Source organism: Protopterus annectens, chromosome 2.part1 (genome assembly GCF_019279795.1).
Source record: "Protopterus annectens isolate FY-2018-M chromosome 2.part1, PAN1.0, whole genome shotgun sequence".
Classification (NCBI taxonomy): Eukaryota; Metazoa; Chordata; order Ceratodontiformes; family Protopteridae; genus Protopterus; species Protopterus annectens.
Genome location: NC_056729.1, coordinates 1182193614 through 1182210843, shown reverse-complemented (window position 1 = coordinate 1182210843; position 17230 = coordinate 1182193614). Strand labels below are relative to the sequence as shown.

At 39.3% G+C, this 17230-nt stretch overlaps 1 protein-coding gene across 1 annotated transcript in view; it reads right to left on the bottom strand.

Moving 5' to 3' along the window:
• KIF13B (kinesin family member 13B) overlaps positions 1–17230 on the bottom strand; it is a gene marked incomplete in the record, with an annotated part of 3953176 nt that overhangs the window by 818365 nt on the left and 3117581 nt on the right.

Genomic DNA, 17230 nt, shown 5'->3' with positions numbered 1-17230 from the left:
CTTATCCAATCTCTCTTCACAATCCTTTCTAATATCCTCTGATTGATTCTTATAATTATCATGCAATATTTTACATGCTTTACTAATTATTCCTTTTTTAAAAGCAGCTTCTGTTCTAGACTCTATTTAAAAACTCTACCAGTGCTGGTCTTTCATTCAGCAGCCCGCTATTTCTTTCTCTTTGCCTATAATCTGATATCAATCCTTAGTAGGGAAGGCAATCGCTAACCTGCAGTCCAAATAAATTCTTGGCCTCTTCCCATTCTACCTTTCCCTTTCTAGTTATTTGCTTCCAACATCTTGGTTCCTTTGCCAGTTTTCTCAAATAACTTCCAGCCCCCTCTTGCCTATTATCTGTGTCCCTAAATACAGTCATTCCTATCGGCAAAATCTCTTTTAGCTATTCCCATGTTGGCTTAGTTCTTAGAATACTCCCCGCTATTTTATGAATATACTATTTTTTTCTAATTTCTCCAAGTCTTTTAGGTTTTTAATACTATGACGAGAATGGACCCCATTCCTAAGTCAAAGTACGATTAAAGTTCATGAAATTAGTATTGTTTCAATCTTTGTCGTCAGCCAGTAGTGCTCTTTGCAGCACCCGCAATGTGCCCAGTAATGACTCCTGCAGTTCGTATGGAATTGCATGTATTGGTAGCATATCTAAATACGACTGTAAATTCTTTTTTATAAGACCCGTTGCTCTTACTACTATTGGAACTGTATGGATATCTTTCTTCCACATTGCTCTCGTTTCTGCCTGCACATCCTGATATTTTATGACTTTGTCTCTCTCTGTACGCAAGACACTGTAGTCACTGGGTGTGGCAATTTCAATGATCAGTACTACTCTTGGCCTCTTTTCTTGGACCACTATATCTGGTTTTCTAGCATCTATCTTTTGAACTGTTGGTAATGGATGTTCCCGTGTGATGTAAACTTCATTTTCTATGATGCTTTATGGATCATGTTTCCAGTGTTTTTCAGCCACTTCAATACCGTAATGCTTGCACAATTCCCAGTGCAACAGTCTTGCCATATTATTATGCCTTTCAGTATATAGTCCTTCTGCCATCAGTATGTCGCAACCAGCAACAAGATGTCAAACTGTTTCCAATTCGGTTTTACAAAACCTACATTTGTCTGGTTCTCCCACATGTTCAATGGACTTTATAACTCAACGTGTACACATCCCACTATCTTGGGGTGCTAATATTAACCTTTTATCTCTTGGTTTAAATTCACCTCTCAACCACTTCTGTGTTTGTTCCTGATCAACATGAGGTTCTTGCAAAAGTTTTCTATACTTGCAACTATATTTATGCTTTTTCCACATCGCTTGCCTTCGCATCTGATCCTTCACCTTATATTCTTTATTTTGTTTTTTGGCACATTCAGTTGCTGCCTGATTTTTATCTACTTCTGGTTTGATTTCCACTCCTGCTTGACGTCAATAAGCTTTTGCTAGATTAAGCAGAGAAGTCATATTAGATTTATTCTCTTCATGTTTCAAAACTTTTACTACGTTTGGGTCTTGTAAGGTCAGCAGGTGTGTGTGGAGTCCCATGATTGCAGATTTATACATATAATCAATTTCAAGGAGGCCCATCCCTCCTTTGGGACGGGGAATATATAATCTTTGTAGGCACTGATTTTTATAAATCATCTGGTGAGCATGAAGCATCCTTCTTGTTTTCCTAGCTAATCTACCCAACACATTTTGGGGCCAGTCAATCACTCTAAAACTGTAAGCTAGGATAGGAAGAGCAAATTGGTTTCTAGCTTGAAAGTTTCTAGATGCCAGTGTTGTTTTCCGGATTAATTTAAGACCCCTGAAGTATTCCTTACTAATTTTTTTCGCATTTGTTCATGTTTTATTGTTGATCCTTCATCGATTCTCAACATTTATACACTCCTCCTTGCTCAAGTTCTTTTATATCACATTCTTTTCCCAAACTGATGTTTTCCTGGCGTTGCAGTTTTCCTGCTTTAAAGGTTCTTTTGCACATTTATCAAGACCCAATGACATTCTTACATCAGCTGAAAAAGTTTTGACAACTTGCAGTTGTGCTTTCAGTTCTTCATCTGATGAGCTATACAGTTTTAAATCACCGACAAAGAGAAGGTGAGAAGTCCTTACACTTTGTTTTCTAGGAGCCAAATTATAGCCATGGCCTAAGATGTTAAGTAAACAGCTTAATGGATTAAGGGCAAGGCAGAATACTAATGGTGACAGAGAGTCACCCTGGAATATCCCCCTTTGAATTTTTATCACTGGGATAACAATTTGTCCTTTATCATGGCTTAAATGCAAAGTGGTCTGCCACTGCTTCATGGTCATTGTAATGTAGTCGATCAACGTGGGGTGTATCTTATACATTTTTAAGCACTCTTACCTATAAATGAGGGATACTATCAAATGCTTTTTTGTAGTCAATTCATGCCATACTTAGATTCTTCCCTTTTTACAGTTCTCCACTAAGTCTTTTAACAACAAATGATCCTTTGTTCCATATGACTTTTTATTGCCCTTTTGTTCTACTGCCATAATTGAATTTTCTTCTAAACAATAACACACTGTATGATTGTTGTTGTTCTCCTTAAGAGTCTGCATCCAAAATCCCAATCTCTCCTTAATTCTTGAGCTTCCTCCCTGTATCATCATCATTCCTTTCCACTTTAAATTACAGTTTTCTGCTTGGGCTATGTATAAGAGCATTAACTGTGTTGCTCTAAAATACCCCCTCAAATTGGGTAATCCTAGTCCGCCTTGTTCTATTGGAAGAATCATCTTATAACAATTGACCCTTGCACATCTTCCCTTCCCAGATAAAAATCTTTCAACTCTTTTTTAATTGCTATCCAAAGCTTCTCCTCTGGTTGATAAAAACGTGCCTGACCTGTGTATAAGACTAAAGGGACTAAAAAATTAATGGCTTGTATCTTAGTATTCACATCCGTACAACAAAGCTTCCAGTTTCTCAATTTTTGTATTACCTTCTGTTTAGTCTCTTCCCACATATCCTTAGCTGCCACAAGAGAGTCATTTTAATCCATACTTCTAAACAATTCATTTTATCATGTCTCCATAAATATGGATGTTGTTGGCCCAATCCGTGCATGGGTACATAATTTATTGCTATTGCCTATGTTTAAGCTTCATTACTTTTGTATCCTGAGAAGATCTGACACTATTAAAATGTTCCACAACACTGTAATGTCCCTTTCTGGTTTTGTCATGTATAAAATATCATCATCTGCAAATAGAGCCAGGTTTTCCTGACTACCATACCAATTATGTCCTTGAATTTCCGAGTCTCTTATTTTCTTTGTTGTTTGCATTATATTTAAAACCACTGGCAAAGGGGCAAGTGGACAACCCTGCCTGATTCCTCTACTCAAGCAGAAGTTATCAGCCAGGACCCCACCCTCTTTAATTTTCACCTCCGATCCCTCATATATGCTTCTAATCAACCTTATAATTGTATCAGGGAAAGAAAATGCTTCTATTGCCCAGCTCATGAAATCCCAAGTCTACCCTGTCAAATGCTTTTTCAACATCAAGACCCAGCAATAAAAGTGGTATTTTCTTACATTCTGCTTCCCTCTGAATCATCAGTGTTCTGTTAATATTGCCTAATGTTTGCCTCCCCTCCACACCACCACACTGATCCATATCAATCTTGGTATCACTTTTGCCATTATTTTAGCCATTACAGACAAACACTTTATAATAATGGTTTAATACTAAAATTGGCCTGTATGAAGCTGGATCAGATGGATCTTTACCCTCTTTACATATTACCATTACCTTCCTCCAGGATGCTGGTACTTCTCCTCTTAAAATTCTGTTAAACAGAACCTTCCAGGTCTTTATCAGTTTTTTCTCTCCTAACTTCCAAACGTCCACAGGAAAACCATCTATTTTATCTCTTTCTCTTCCTATCCTGTTAGTAATTGAGCCTCATCTATCACCTTAGCATATTTATTTCTTTCATAAAAATTTCCATTTGTACCTTTTCTTGATTTCCAAATTTCTCTGCTTTATACAAACTTTCATAAAATTTCCAAAATATTTCTAATATTTCTCCAGGATCTTGTTACCCTTCCTTGTTATAGGCTCCCTAAGCTTGGTGACAGCCCTTTCCATTTTCTGTTGCATGAATTGTTGTGCTAAACATTTTTGTGCTTTAGAATCATCAAAAAAACAGTTGCTTAACAGCAATTTTAATAAACGTGTGCATATTACTGAGATAATCCCTTATTTTCTGTTCAGAATTCTGCAGTGGTGCCTTTTCTTGTTGTGATACATTCCCCCTATTTTGCAGTACTTTAACATTTGCCAATCCCTCTAAATAATTCTAGTTACTTCTTAACCATACCTCCCTTTCTTCTATTTCCAGGCTAGTTTTAAACTCCACTTTAATTTTATTCCACTCCTTGGCTAGGTTTTCAGAAGAAGCTTCTATCTTCTCTAGTAGTTCCTGAACTAATTCCAAAACCCATTCCTTAAGTTCCACTCTTTTCAACCGATAGGTGGCAAAAGCGCCAGTGTCTCATTCTTATTTCATTACCCTGCATTTTTATGTTAATTACTACAGGCGCATGATCTGAAATAGTTATTGGGTGTGTTTCAAGACCTTCCATTAAATGCACACATTCCTGTGAGATATAAAATGTATCTAGCCTAGCCCAGTTTGGTACTTGCGTATTATCGCAACTACATTTTCGCGGCTGCGATAATTGCTCTTGTTTCACTCAAATAATCTCTGTTAAGTTTAAAAGGGTCGGCAAAACTGTTAAGAAGTCTTCTGGGATATTGGTGATGGGCTTGAAAGAGGAATAAGAATGAAATAAGGAAGTGGGTAGTGTGTTTTACTGACGTCAGGCAATGAATACAGCACTCACGATGGTGACTGCTGCTTCTGAATCTTCTTAATGCCTAAGAGAGAAAAACAACAACCTACATGCACCTCTTACATTTTCATAAACACTGGTTTAAAAGGACTTTGAAAAAAATGCCACCTCCATCATGAGTGTGGAGGAACAAAATATCTGTTACTTGAGGAGGTTAACAGTCTTAAAACAGTGCATGCCTCTTTGGTCTGTGTGGATTTCATAAAGTGTATTCACGCTCGAGATATTGCATGCCAAACCCAGAATAAGCTGTTCACATAATCCACCCTCCCCTCTAGAAAAGCATTAGTTACTGCAACTTTAACATTGAAAGGGATAATTTCAACCGTGTTCACAACTTGTCCAAAATAGTTTACCAAAAGCATGATTCCTATGTCTGTCTTTTTGTTCTCAGGATTCATTCCTCACAGTGTAAATATTCCTTTCATTAGTATGACAGCTGCTGTGTCAAATCAAATGTGCGTGTGTAATGCACATAAAACAAGAAGCTTAATTGTTCAGTTATTTGTCATCGTTAAGGTAATCCAAACCTATTCCTTAGCAGTAAAGAGTTACCAAAACACTTTGTAGTGTTTCCTGCACTCATTTCCTTTCTAGTATGCTAATTTTGCAACCGCGAAAATGTGGTTGCGATAATACGCAAGTACCCCCAGTTTTTGTATCTGTAAATTGACTCTGAACTCCTAGTACTGAATTCACATCTTCCATGACAAATATTTTCAGAAATTTCTTCAAAAATCTACACTCCTTTGTTATATTTTCCCTTCTAGGCCCCAGACACATCTTCATTGTTGCAAACCAAATTCCAGTCTCCACCTGTAAGTAATATTCTTGCTGAAAGCTGATAAGTTCCAGTATAGCAGTTTTAGGTGGGATGTAAATGCATGCCAGTGAAGTCCTCCTCCCTAGACAGTAGCCCCTTAGCACTATGCATCTTCCATTATTATATTTTTTCCCTCTTCTATCATTATTGGAGCTCCTCTTGCAATTAATACAAGTACTCCTCTTTTGGTTTGCCCCAGGTATTCTGGCGGAATAACCATCCTGAAAACCTTTCTTTATGAAACTCACTTGTTCAGTTCTTTCTAGAGGTGTCTCCTGTAGCACACCTACTTACACACATTTTTCATGCAGTTCACTACCTTTCTTTTTTATATTCATCTGTAAGACCATTCAGATTGAAAGACATCACAGAGAGCATCATTTCTTATAGAGTTATTACTCCTACCTTTTATGTATAACTGCTTTTTTGTCAAGTTTCTAGTTCCGACTTTTCTGTTACATGCATATACAGTTCGGCAGATTGGTCTTTTATAGGTTCATAGGTAGGTAGGTACTAGGCTATCGGCCCTAGGGCCCATACAAGCCTAGTCAAAAAATGAACCCTGGCTTTCGCCACCCAAGAAAATTATTTTCCTGTGGCCCTGTCGAGCAGAGCCACAGAAGTGATCCCGGGGTGAATTTCCCATTTCCCATCCAATCATCAAGATTTTTCTTGAAGAGTGCTAATGAGGAGCTCTGTTTGACATAGATAGGTAGTCTGTTCCAGAGTACTGGAAGTCTCTGGGACAGGAATCTATCCCTCCAGCATGTTCTGTTTATTGTGATGACAAGGTTAAGGTCCCTAGAGCGTGTAGCTTGGAGGGCTTGGGATTTCTTTTAGTGGAGCATGTCCAACAGCTCTGGGTTTGACATAGCTTTGTATGTTAGGCAGAGATCGCCCCTGAGTAGGCGATATGCGATGGAGTAAAGCTGTAGTTTTTTGAGACGGTCTGCATAGGGCATCTGTTTGAGGCCAGTAATCCTCTTTGTGAGGTATTTCTGTGGTCTTTCCAGTTGTTGTAGATGTCTTGTGAGGTACATACCAAAAGGGGCGTTGTACTCTATAATGCGTCTAATGAGTGATGAGTAGAGGGGAACAATTGCCTCTTTTTCTGGATGAGAATCCTTTTGTGATGAGATGAGCCACGTAGAAGGATTTCCTGACCACTGTGGCGATGTGATTATCAAAGGCGAGACTACTGTCCACCTGTGTCCCAAGGTCTCATCACATTTTCGGCATTAAATAGACTACCAGCTATGTGGTAGTTCATGGGTACAGAGTTTTTACCAAAGCAGATGATGATACACTTTTTGGCATTGAGCTTCAGGCCATGGCTTTGACACCAGGTATCTGTCTCAATGAGGCCCTTTTGTAGTTTGTCCATGTCATTAGGAGTTTCGGTTATGGCTCCTAGTTTGCAGTCATCTGCAAACTTTGTTAGCCAAAGACCTTCTGTGTTGGTCTGCACTTCAGAGAAGTAGATACCAAACAGGAGAGGACCCAGGACTGAACCCTGTGGTACTCCACTTGTCACTGGTCTGATGTTAGATTTGGAATCCACTACTTTCACAGTGTGGGTTCTGTCCGTGAGCCAGTTGGCAACCCATCTTATGACAGGGATTTATACCTAGTTTAGTGAGCTTATCTATAATTCCAGAGTGAGATGGTGTCGAAAGCCTTGGCGAGATCTAGATAAGCTGTGTGAACCATTTTACCCTCATCTATGGCTTTGGTGGCTGCTTCAAAGAAGTCAATCAGGTTTAGGAGACATGATCTGCCTTTTACAAATCCAAACTGGGTAGGGTCCAGAGTTTGGAGATTACCAATGTCTTTGAGTTCCACGATGATACGTTCCATGGCCTTGCAGACCAGGCTCATCAGACTAATGGGGCGGTAGTTCCCGGGGTCCGTTGTGGCTCCCCCTTTGTGGAGTGGGATAACAGTCGCGACGCGCCATTCAGTGGGTACAAAGCCTGAGGTGAAGCTATGACTGAACATGGTACTTGGGTAGGGTGCCAGTTCATTCTGTAGTTCGTGTAGAACGCAGCCTGGGATATTGTCAGGTCCCATGGATGCCGTGTTCTTGGCTTTGGAGAGTGTGTTTTTTACCTGTGCAGCCATGATTATAGGAACTTTGCATTCTTCCGGTATAGAGATGGGCCCTCTAGGGGGTGAGAGGGGGTAAAGTTAGCACTGAACCTATCTGCTAGGATGTTGGCAATATCAGTTGGTTCTGTATATTTAGTGTCATTGTGCTGTAACTCAGAGCAGATCTGAGTGTTCCCATTTAGATTCTTGACATAGCTATAGAATGCTTTGTGGTTGTCTTGAGTCAGTGGCAATTTTGTTTTCGTAACTAGCTTTGGAGGATTTTATGAGGGATCTCAGCTTCTTACTGAGGTTGACCAGGGAGTTGCTCCAATCATGGGATTTTACTCTTTTTTGCAACAGTTTCTTTCTTCTGTTGTAGAGTTTGTTTATGGCAGTGGACCACCAGATTGGCTTCCTTTTTTTGGAGGATAACATCTTGGTTCTATTAGGGATAAGCATGATCCATGCACTCGTGTAAGTGCTTATAAAGTGCATTTGTGTAGGATTCGGCAGTCATACCTCTATTGTCCGTCTGCATGGGTGTCATGAAGTTTGCCACTTCTGTCTTAAGAAGTGTGAAGTTGGCTTTGGAGAAGTTTTTTATGATGGTTTCCCTAATTGGGGGTGGGATGTGGATGTCTAGGCTGATTAGCTTGTTGTCGGATCTGACCAACGAGGAATTGACCTCTGGTGTGGAACACCGGTTTCCCATGTTGGTATGACCAGGTCTAGGATGTTGCTGCCCCTGGTGGGGGTGTGAATAAGTTGATCCAAGGTGTTGGAATTTATGAATTATACAGTTTCTTGTCATAGCCATTTGCGCCTATGCCACATTTTACATAACGTTTTTTTTTTTTCTTTAAAGCCCTCAAACAGAGCAAACACCCAAAAGCCCCCTAAAACCTATTAACTTAATAATTACACACAAAACTATGCATATTTATTTATTTATTTTACATTTGTTTACTGGGAGGGTCCGACTGGGCAGGTTGCCCATTTTCAGTGGAGGCCCAAGGAGAAAAGCTCCAAATAGTACAAGAGTAACAGTACAGAAATACACAAATATGCAAAAAACATACATAGGAATAATCAGTAGAGAAAAATATCATGCATACAAAATGTACACATACAGATATACTTAAAAATACATGTAAAATGTTCATGACAGAAATGTTTCCTAGAAAGTAGCATATAGGAAAATAAATCCTTAACTTCCTTAAGGAATAAGGCAGTTAGGCAGATGAACCCTAACTCTTTCAATGAATGATTTTAAATCAAAAGGGATAACTGACAAATAGACAAACCAGTGTTTGCATGTATATATACAGAATATGTGCAGAAAGAAGCCTTTATGAGGTATCATGGATACAGTAAGATATTAGATCTAGTGGGAGGTTATTCTGTGTCTGTGCAGGTACACTTCCATGAGCTGGTTAAGTAGGATCCAAAAAGGATTTTATAGTTATGTTTATTATCTAGGATCCAGATTTCTGGGGGGGGGGGTATTCCATATTTTTGCGATGGCACTAGAGTACAGGGTGTCATCTGAACAATTCTTGCTTTTGGATATTTCAATTAATGCTTTGTTAGTGAGTCTTAGGAGATGGCTGTTAGTGTAGCGATTTAGTAGGCCTTGCTGGGCTGGAGTATTTTTGGGGTGGTATAGGATCTGATGAGCAATTGTGAGCTGGTTATAGGTGAGCAAGTTTGGTAGTTCTAGCCAGGATAGTTGTTTCAGGGGTAAACAGTGGTGGGACCTGAAAGCTGATTCAGTAGCAAACTTTGCTATTTTGTAATAACAGCTGGTTAATTTATTTAAGTCTCCTTTGTTTAGATTAGTTAGTACAGGTGAAGCATACAGTTGTGCAGAGAGAGAGTAAGTGGGTTTTTGCGATGGTGGCTCTATTTTTATTGGTGAGGTAGTTTTTGCATCTGTAGAGGGTGCAGAGTTTCTTTATGGACTTTTGTTATAGTTTGTGTTATGTTTGCTGAATTTCATGTTATCTGTGATAACTCCTAATAGCTTGGTTTGTGACACTGGTTAGATGGAAGTATTGTCTGATGAGACTATTTTAAATGGGGAAATGGGGTCTGTATCTTTTGTGGGATGAAACAGCATTAGTTGCATTTTTTGGGTTAAGTATCAGTTGCGAGTCAGATAACCAGGTTTCTATGGTGGTAAAGGATTTTGGAGTAATTTTCTGCAGAAGCTGGAGAGAGGGGCCAGAGAAGATTAGTATGGAGTCATCAGCACACTAGACCAAATCGGCATGGAGTGTGGCTTTGTGAAGGTCGTTGGTAAATATTGTGAAGATAAGAGGTCCATGAATGGATCCTTGTTGGATGCCAAAGGTTACTGGGAGGAGGGGAGATGGAGAGTTTTGCCATTTTACAGCTTTGTAGCCGGTTAGATAGATAGTTTTTGAACCATAACAGAATGGAGTTACTTAGACTTGAGTTTTGAGAGTGCACTTAGAAACTTTGGATGGGAGACAGTATTGAATGCCTTAAAGAGATCAAGAAAGATAGACGAGACCAGGTTATCATTGTTCTGATGTTGATTTACAGTGTTAGGAGAAACTGATAAGGGCTGTGGTTGTGCTATGATTGGGTCGGAAACCATGCTGTGTGTTAGCCAGGAGGTTATTAGTTAACAGATAGTTAGGGATTTGGGAATGAATGCATTTCTCTAGAATTTCTGATGGGGGGGTGGGGGAGGCCAGTAACTGGACAGTTCTGTTGAGTTACCACATTTATGAAGTGGTATTATGTGCAAAACTTTCCAGAGGGCTGGGATGCACTGTTCTGAGACTGACCTATTTATCAATAGGGAGACAGGGTAAGAGATGGCCTTGACTGCAATTCTGAGGTATTCTGCAGGGAGTTTATCAGCTGCTGGGGCTGTGGGTTTAAGTTTTGTCAAATAATTATAAATTGTTTTGGTTGGTACTGGTTGTAGGCACAAACAGTTTTGATCTGTTGTTGAGGTATTGGGATCAGGATATACTGGGGGTGGGGCATGTACTTGAGGTTTAAAATGGACATAGTGAACTACTGGTTAGTTAAATTGAATGGCAGCATAGTCTGTGGTGGTATCGATATTTGGGAGTGGAATACTGGTCTTCCCTGGTTGCAGGATTTTATTGATTGCTGCCCAGAATTTTTAGGGTGATATTTGTGTTTTGTCTGTACATCTGAGTAGTGATATTTCTTGTCCACTCATTTGTTTTTTGACCTTGCTTCTTAGTTTGAGGTATATTTGTCTGCTTGCATTAGTTTTGTTGTGAAGCCATGCTTCCCATGCCTTATCTCTATGTTTTAGGAGAGTTCAAGTACTTTTGGTGAACCAGGCGGCTTAGTTGCACTTTGTTCTAACTATTCTGGTAGGGGCAAGGTGACTTAGTATCCTCAAGAAAGTAGTGTTAAAGTAGTCTATGACATTGTCAAGGGGGAGATGTGAGAGAGATGTCCAATGACAGGGTTATGAGGTCTTGGAGTCTGAAATTTTCTGCATAACAAATTTCTTGAAGAGGTGTCGTTTTTATGGTTTTAACTTGTTGTCTAAGTATGAATGTAGAAAGGCAGTCGTTAGGTTGTCAGGTAGGGAACCAGAGTAGTGTGACAGATGAGGATGGTTTGTAAGGATCCAATCTACAATTGACTCTTTTTTGGTTGCTTTATCTGATCTAGTGAGAGTATGGATTAAGAAAAGCCATGTATGTTTATGGGGTTAACTGGGAGGGAGGAGTTGCAGGTAGACAAATCTGTGTTAAAGTCCCCTAGTATAATTGTTTCCTGAGGGAGAGTATGAGATGCCCAGTGAACAATGGATTCTACAATATTAATGTTATTCCTGGGGGGAATAAAAGCACTGATGATGTTTAGATGCTTTTTTGAACTGATTTCTATTTTGGCAAATAGAGTTTTTGTATTATTGAAGGTAGGGATGTGAGTCCCTATAGTGCACCTATAGTAAAGGTTGCTTTTGAAACATAGGGCAACACCTCCAACTCTTTTGTCTGTTCTGTCCTTTCTCAGTATGTTATAGCCTGGAGGCAGTAATTAATTATCCTTAATATGTGGCTTTAACCAGGTATCAGTAAGAACAACATCAGGGGAGTACAGTGATAGAATTGAGTGCAGTACTGCTATTTTGTTAAACATACTTCTGATGTTAATATTGAAAATAAGAAGGTCAGATGGCTTTCTGAGAGAGTATATGTATTGCTGGGTAGTTGGTGGTGCTGGAGTTAGATGTTGGGCCACAATTTGAGTGTATATCATCACCTAGTATTAGTTTGGATGTTGTGTGGGCAATCAATAATAGATATTTAGAGATTAATTTATCATACTGTAGTCTGATGTGAGCTTTTGTATGTTACTGAGGGATTACAAATGGGACTCTGTGTGAGGTGTTGAATAAAGATGGAGCAATTAATAGTATGTATGGCTTGCTTTCAGGAGGGTTTGGATAGGTGGGAAATTGTAATATTACATTGGGATTACTGTTGTGGCGATAGGTGATGGCGCAAACTGGGATGAGAAGGATTCCTATTAGCAGACCTTGCAATGGTAGCAATTTGTGCTTACGGGTTGTTTAGTTATAGTTGTGGTAATTGACAGCAAATTAGAGTTGGATGTAAGGTAGCATTGGTTGGAATGTAATAAACAGTATTCTTGGGCAATAGGTACTGAATGAAACTGTGGGAATCAGAATGGGATGCTTTAAAGGGGGTGGTGGGTGTGTTTAGAAGAATGCGGTTAAATTGGTTGTTGGTGTTAATGGCCATGGCTTGGTTAACTATAAAGGTGTTTGAAGTGTGGGTGGGTGGGAATGGGCTAGGGAAATGGAGTGAGCCCGAGCGTAGTGAGGGTGAATGGAGCGGGTAAAACATTTTGTAAAGATAGTAAAAATAAAGTTATCAGGCACTGTTAATTTAGGAAAAACCAACAATAAAAGGCACTGGCACTCAATAATAAGATTTAAGCAGTGCCAGGGACAAGAAAGGTAGCTAGGAAGTACTACAAGTAACTAGGGAAGAAAGTTCAAACCTGTTTCCATTGAACTACTGGAAAAGGTTTCACAAGTATAGTCTCTGTTTTATTTCAGTCACAGGCATACAATGAGGTGGAAATCCCACTCAATTAAATTACAGGCACTTGGGTTTGGGTTGAAACCCCATTTATGGTCTAATTAGAAGTTGAACATGCCTCAGGAATAATAAAAAAAGTTTTGAGGGATAGTTTGCGCATCCGGAGATTAGCAACGTTTTATTTCAGTCACAGGCACATAATGGAGTGGAAACACTAGGTTTGGATGGAAAAAAAACATTCCTGGTCTAATTAGAAGTTGAACATGCCTCAAGAAAAATAACAAGAAATTTTGAGGGATAGTTTGTACAACTGGAAAATAATGATCAAAATACACAACACTGAAGGACCATCAAGCTGCACTCATTTTCAAATGTTGAAGCTTTTGCTTCCTAATAAGAACAAAAGTTATAGGTTGATAGCCACACAGACAGGCTCGAGTTAACCAAAAAGAAAGGTTAGTCATGCTAAGATGCATGGTACAGCCTGTGCTATTAGTAGTCCTACTTGCTTTAGACTATCTTTATAGCTCTCCAAACTGAGAAAATACTTGAATCCTTTCAGTAAACACTTTCTCTAAGCCATTTCTCTTTATCATATTGTCTTCTAGTGATATGCAAATCAGACACAAAACTGCTAAGGGTACCTTGTTTACTTGAAAAAAGTCTTATAAGTATTCAATATTCTTTTTCATTTAGATGCTTTGTAATAAACATGTTACTGGATAACGCCTAGGGTTTTAACACAGTCATTTACCTATGCAAGCACGGGAGAAAGCACATTGATTTTTCTTTTGTCAAACACTTAACCAGACCCTTCCTCTCTCCCCCTCTATTCCTCTCCTTTTTTTCATTGCAGTGTCTACATTTCTTAAAACTGAACAAAGAAAAGAGAGAAAAAGGGAGAAAAAGAAAAACAAAAGCCCCTGTTTATATTAGTATCCCCACTGCATTTAAAAAAAAACTGAGAAAACTTTACTTCCATTCTAATTGGTTTTGTATCATCTTTAAGGCTCTCACCATTGGGAAACCAGACTGTTTTCAGAGAAATATTATGTCCTAGCCAATTTCTCTCTTCTTTTTTTCCCCTTCACCCAAGTCACTTCCACTAGACTGTCTCCAGTTTCTCTTTATCAGATTGTCTCCATGGAAACATGAAGACCAGCTGCAGACTTGCTACTTGGTATACAGGAATGGATTTGCTAGAAAAAAGCCTCATAATATTCAATATTTTTTCATTTACTTGCACTCTCTTAAAACTAAACAATCCAAGGTCCTTAATCAGAAATTTCCCCATGCAAGAATGAAAAAAGCACATAAATTTTAACTTTGTCATGCCTTTTTAGCCAGGCTCCTTTTTTTCTTCTTATCATTGAATTGCCTACACTTCTCAAAACTGTACAAGAACAACGAACAGGGGAGAAAAAGAAAAACAGCAGCACTTGTTTACAATCCCCATTACACTTATAAATAGCATGGAAAGAAAAGCATGTACCACAAATACAGTACTATTAACTCATTAACCCCAGAGTACCTTCTCATGGTGCCTCTGTGCTCAACACTGAGCACGCCATGAGAAGATACCAAATGCAAGCTGTTACCCCCGAGTGCCTTCCACAAGCACGATAAATTCTATTGCAGGTTTGTAGCTGAGTTTAATGTAAAACACGCTGAAATCGTAACTGAACTTGTAGTTTATCTTATTCAATTACGATGTAGCATGTTTTTACATTAAGTTTACATTAAACTTTTACTAAAAAATCTTCTTCTAAAGTTGCTGATAAAGCGAGTGGTGGCAGCCAGTTGGATTTCTGCAATACAGCCACCACTTGTGTCACACCTCAACCCCCAAAGTTACCTTCTTTTGTTTTTTGCCGTATTTACGTTTATTGGACTGTAGGCTTGCTCTGTTTGTGGTTGAGGCAGGGGAAGTCAACATCATGGGTGAGTGTAAAGAGGTGTTAAAAAGTACAGCTACTTCTCAATCAATAAGTATTAATAGTATAATAAACCAAACTTTTCTGTTTAGGGAGTCAGGGTGTTTAATTTTAATGACGTGAACTCTAAGCATAGTTTGTGGTAGGTTTTTTTTTGCCTAATACGGAGCGCAGTCAAGGCATTTCCTGTATATTTTCTTAACAGTTTACGCATTGTTACACATTTACTTTTAACAGTATATTTGATCCATAGATAAAGTGTAAAGTGGCGGTATGTGGATTATTTCTTTTTGGGATTATCAGTTTGCAGGATGAGTTTCTGTCTACTTTTGTGCCTTAAATTACTCTTTTTTTTCATTTAATGTTTTTATCTTTAAGATGAGAAATACTTTTGCTATCTTTGTGGAGATTACTTTGAGTTATTTCATATTTTAAATTTTGGTAAGATGCCCAGCCTGCCTAAGTTAGGGGCTCAGCGAAAGTTCTGATACATAACAGCAACTTCAGCAATAAAGTGGTTGGTGCTGTGGTTGAACGTCAGCAATAAAGTTAAACTATAAGATTTGCTGTAAAGGTCCACCCATTCATGGAGTCAGGCTTGTAAGCCAGGTTTGGGGCAGATGTAACAGGGGTGGGGTGCTGTCTTCTGCAGTTGACAGCGGTCACTTAAGCAAGGGGTTTATTCCTTGCTTAGTTTCATGCCCCACTTTGCTGTGTTTCACTAAATGCTGCTATATAACTGATACTGCAGGAAATAATGTCCAGTTTGGCAACTATTCTTCAGTCTGTGAAGGCTTCCTGAGGAAACTGACAAGAAGAGAAAAGCATCTACAGTATCCCAAGTGTTTAATCATGGAGAGGACCCAGCTATGAGCTGGATTAGTATTTTAACTTCCAAAGGGTTTGGTAGAAAACTTTACATGACGTTTCTTTAATGTACATCCTTTTTTATTGAATTATAAGGGGAAAGTAACAAGAAGTTATGTACTCACCATAACGTTCAATGTATGTAGTCCATCTCGCTTCACATTCTTACCCGTGGGTTCGGAGCCGAATATCGGCTCTGACTCGGCCGATTTTACTAGCTCAAAGTCTCTCATTGGCTGGGCTAAGAGGGTATCCCATGGTGCACTGCTCCATATCCCCAGATCTAGTTTGCTGTGAAAAAACATATGTACTCCATACACACCTCACATCCATATAAACAATAACTAATCAAAGGGACTCTGCAGGTGACAACCTAACCTCCAAATCCTCCAGGCAGGGGGAAGGTGGGAGGGTAAGTAAGAATGTGAGGCGAGATGGACTACATACATCGAACGTTATGGTGAGTACATAACTTCTTGATGTTCATAGGAAAATACTCCTGAGAACTGTGGAGCCAAAGGAAGATCTGCCCCTGGAGACCACGTCCAATTTGTAATGAGAAACAAAGGTGTGAGGAGAAGCCCAAGTAGCTGCAGCACATATATCATCCACTGACAATCTAGCTTGATAGGCTGTGGATGTAGAAACAGCCCATGTAGAATGTGCCTTGACTGGAAATGGCAAATTTTTACCTCCTGCCTGATAGATGAAAGAGATGCAACTGGCTATCCATCTAGACAGCGTGACCTTGGATACCGGAGAACCCAATTGGTTTTCTGAAAAGGAGACAAAAAGTTGGTCAGATTTCCGGATATCTTTTGTCCGGTGTAGATAAAAGCGTAACTGTCTATGTACATCCAATTGGTGAAATCTAAATTCTGCCTTGTTAGAAAAGTGGGGGAAGAACACAGGCAGCTCAATGGACTGATTCATGTTAGACACGGAAGCCACTTTAGGAAGGAACCAGGAGTTTGGTCTAAGAGACCCTATCTTTATGGAAGATTAAATGTAGGGGTTTGATGGAGAGGGCTTGAATTTCCGAGACCCGCCTTACTGAAGTGACTGCTGTTAAGAATGTGGTTTTCCATGTCAAGAATTTTAATTCACAGGTAGCTGCAGGCTCAAATGGTGGTAGAGTAAGGGCTTGAAGAAAAAAATTGAGATCCCAGGGCATGACAGGTTCGGACACTGGGGGACGAAGCAACAGAGTACCTTTAAGGAATGCTTTGCATAGTCTGTGTGCCATGAGACTAGGTCCATTCGCTACGTGGAAATTAGATATCGCCGCCAGCTGAACTTTGACGGTGGCTGATGCGGACCCTTGATAGAACAGCATAGACATGAACTCCAGAACTGAATCTATTGGACCTGTGTAAGGATCAATGCCTCTAGTATGAGACCAGATAGAGAACCTTTTCCATTTGCTAGAGTAAATCTTTCTAGTGGATGGCTTATGAGAGGACGATAATATATGGACCACTTCCGGTGAAAAATTATGATGTCTG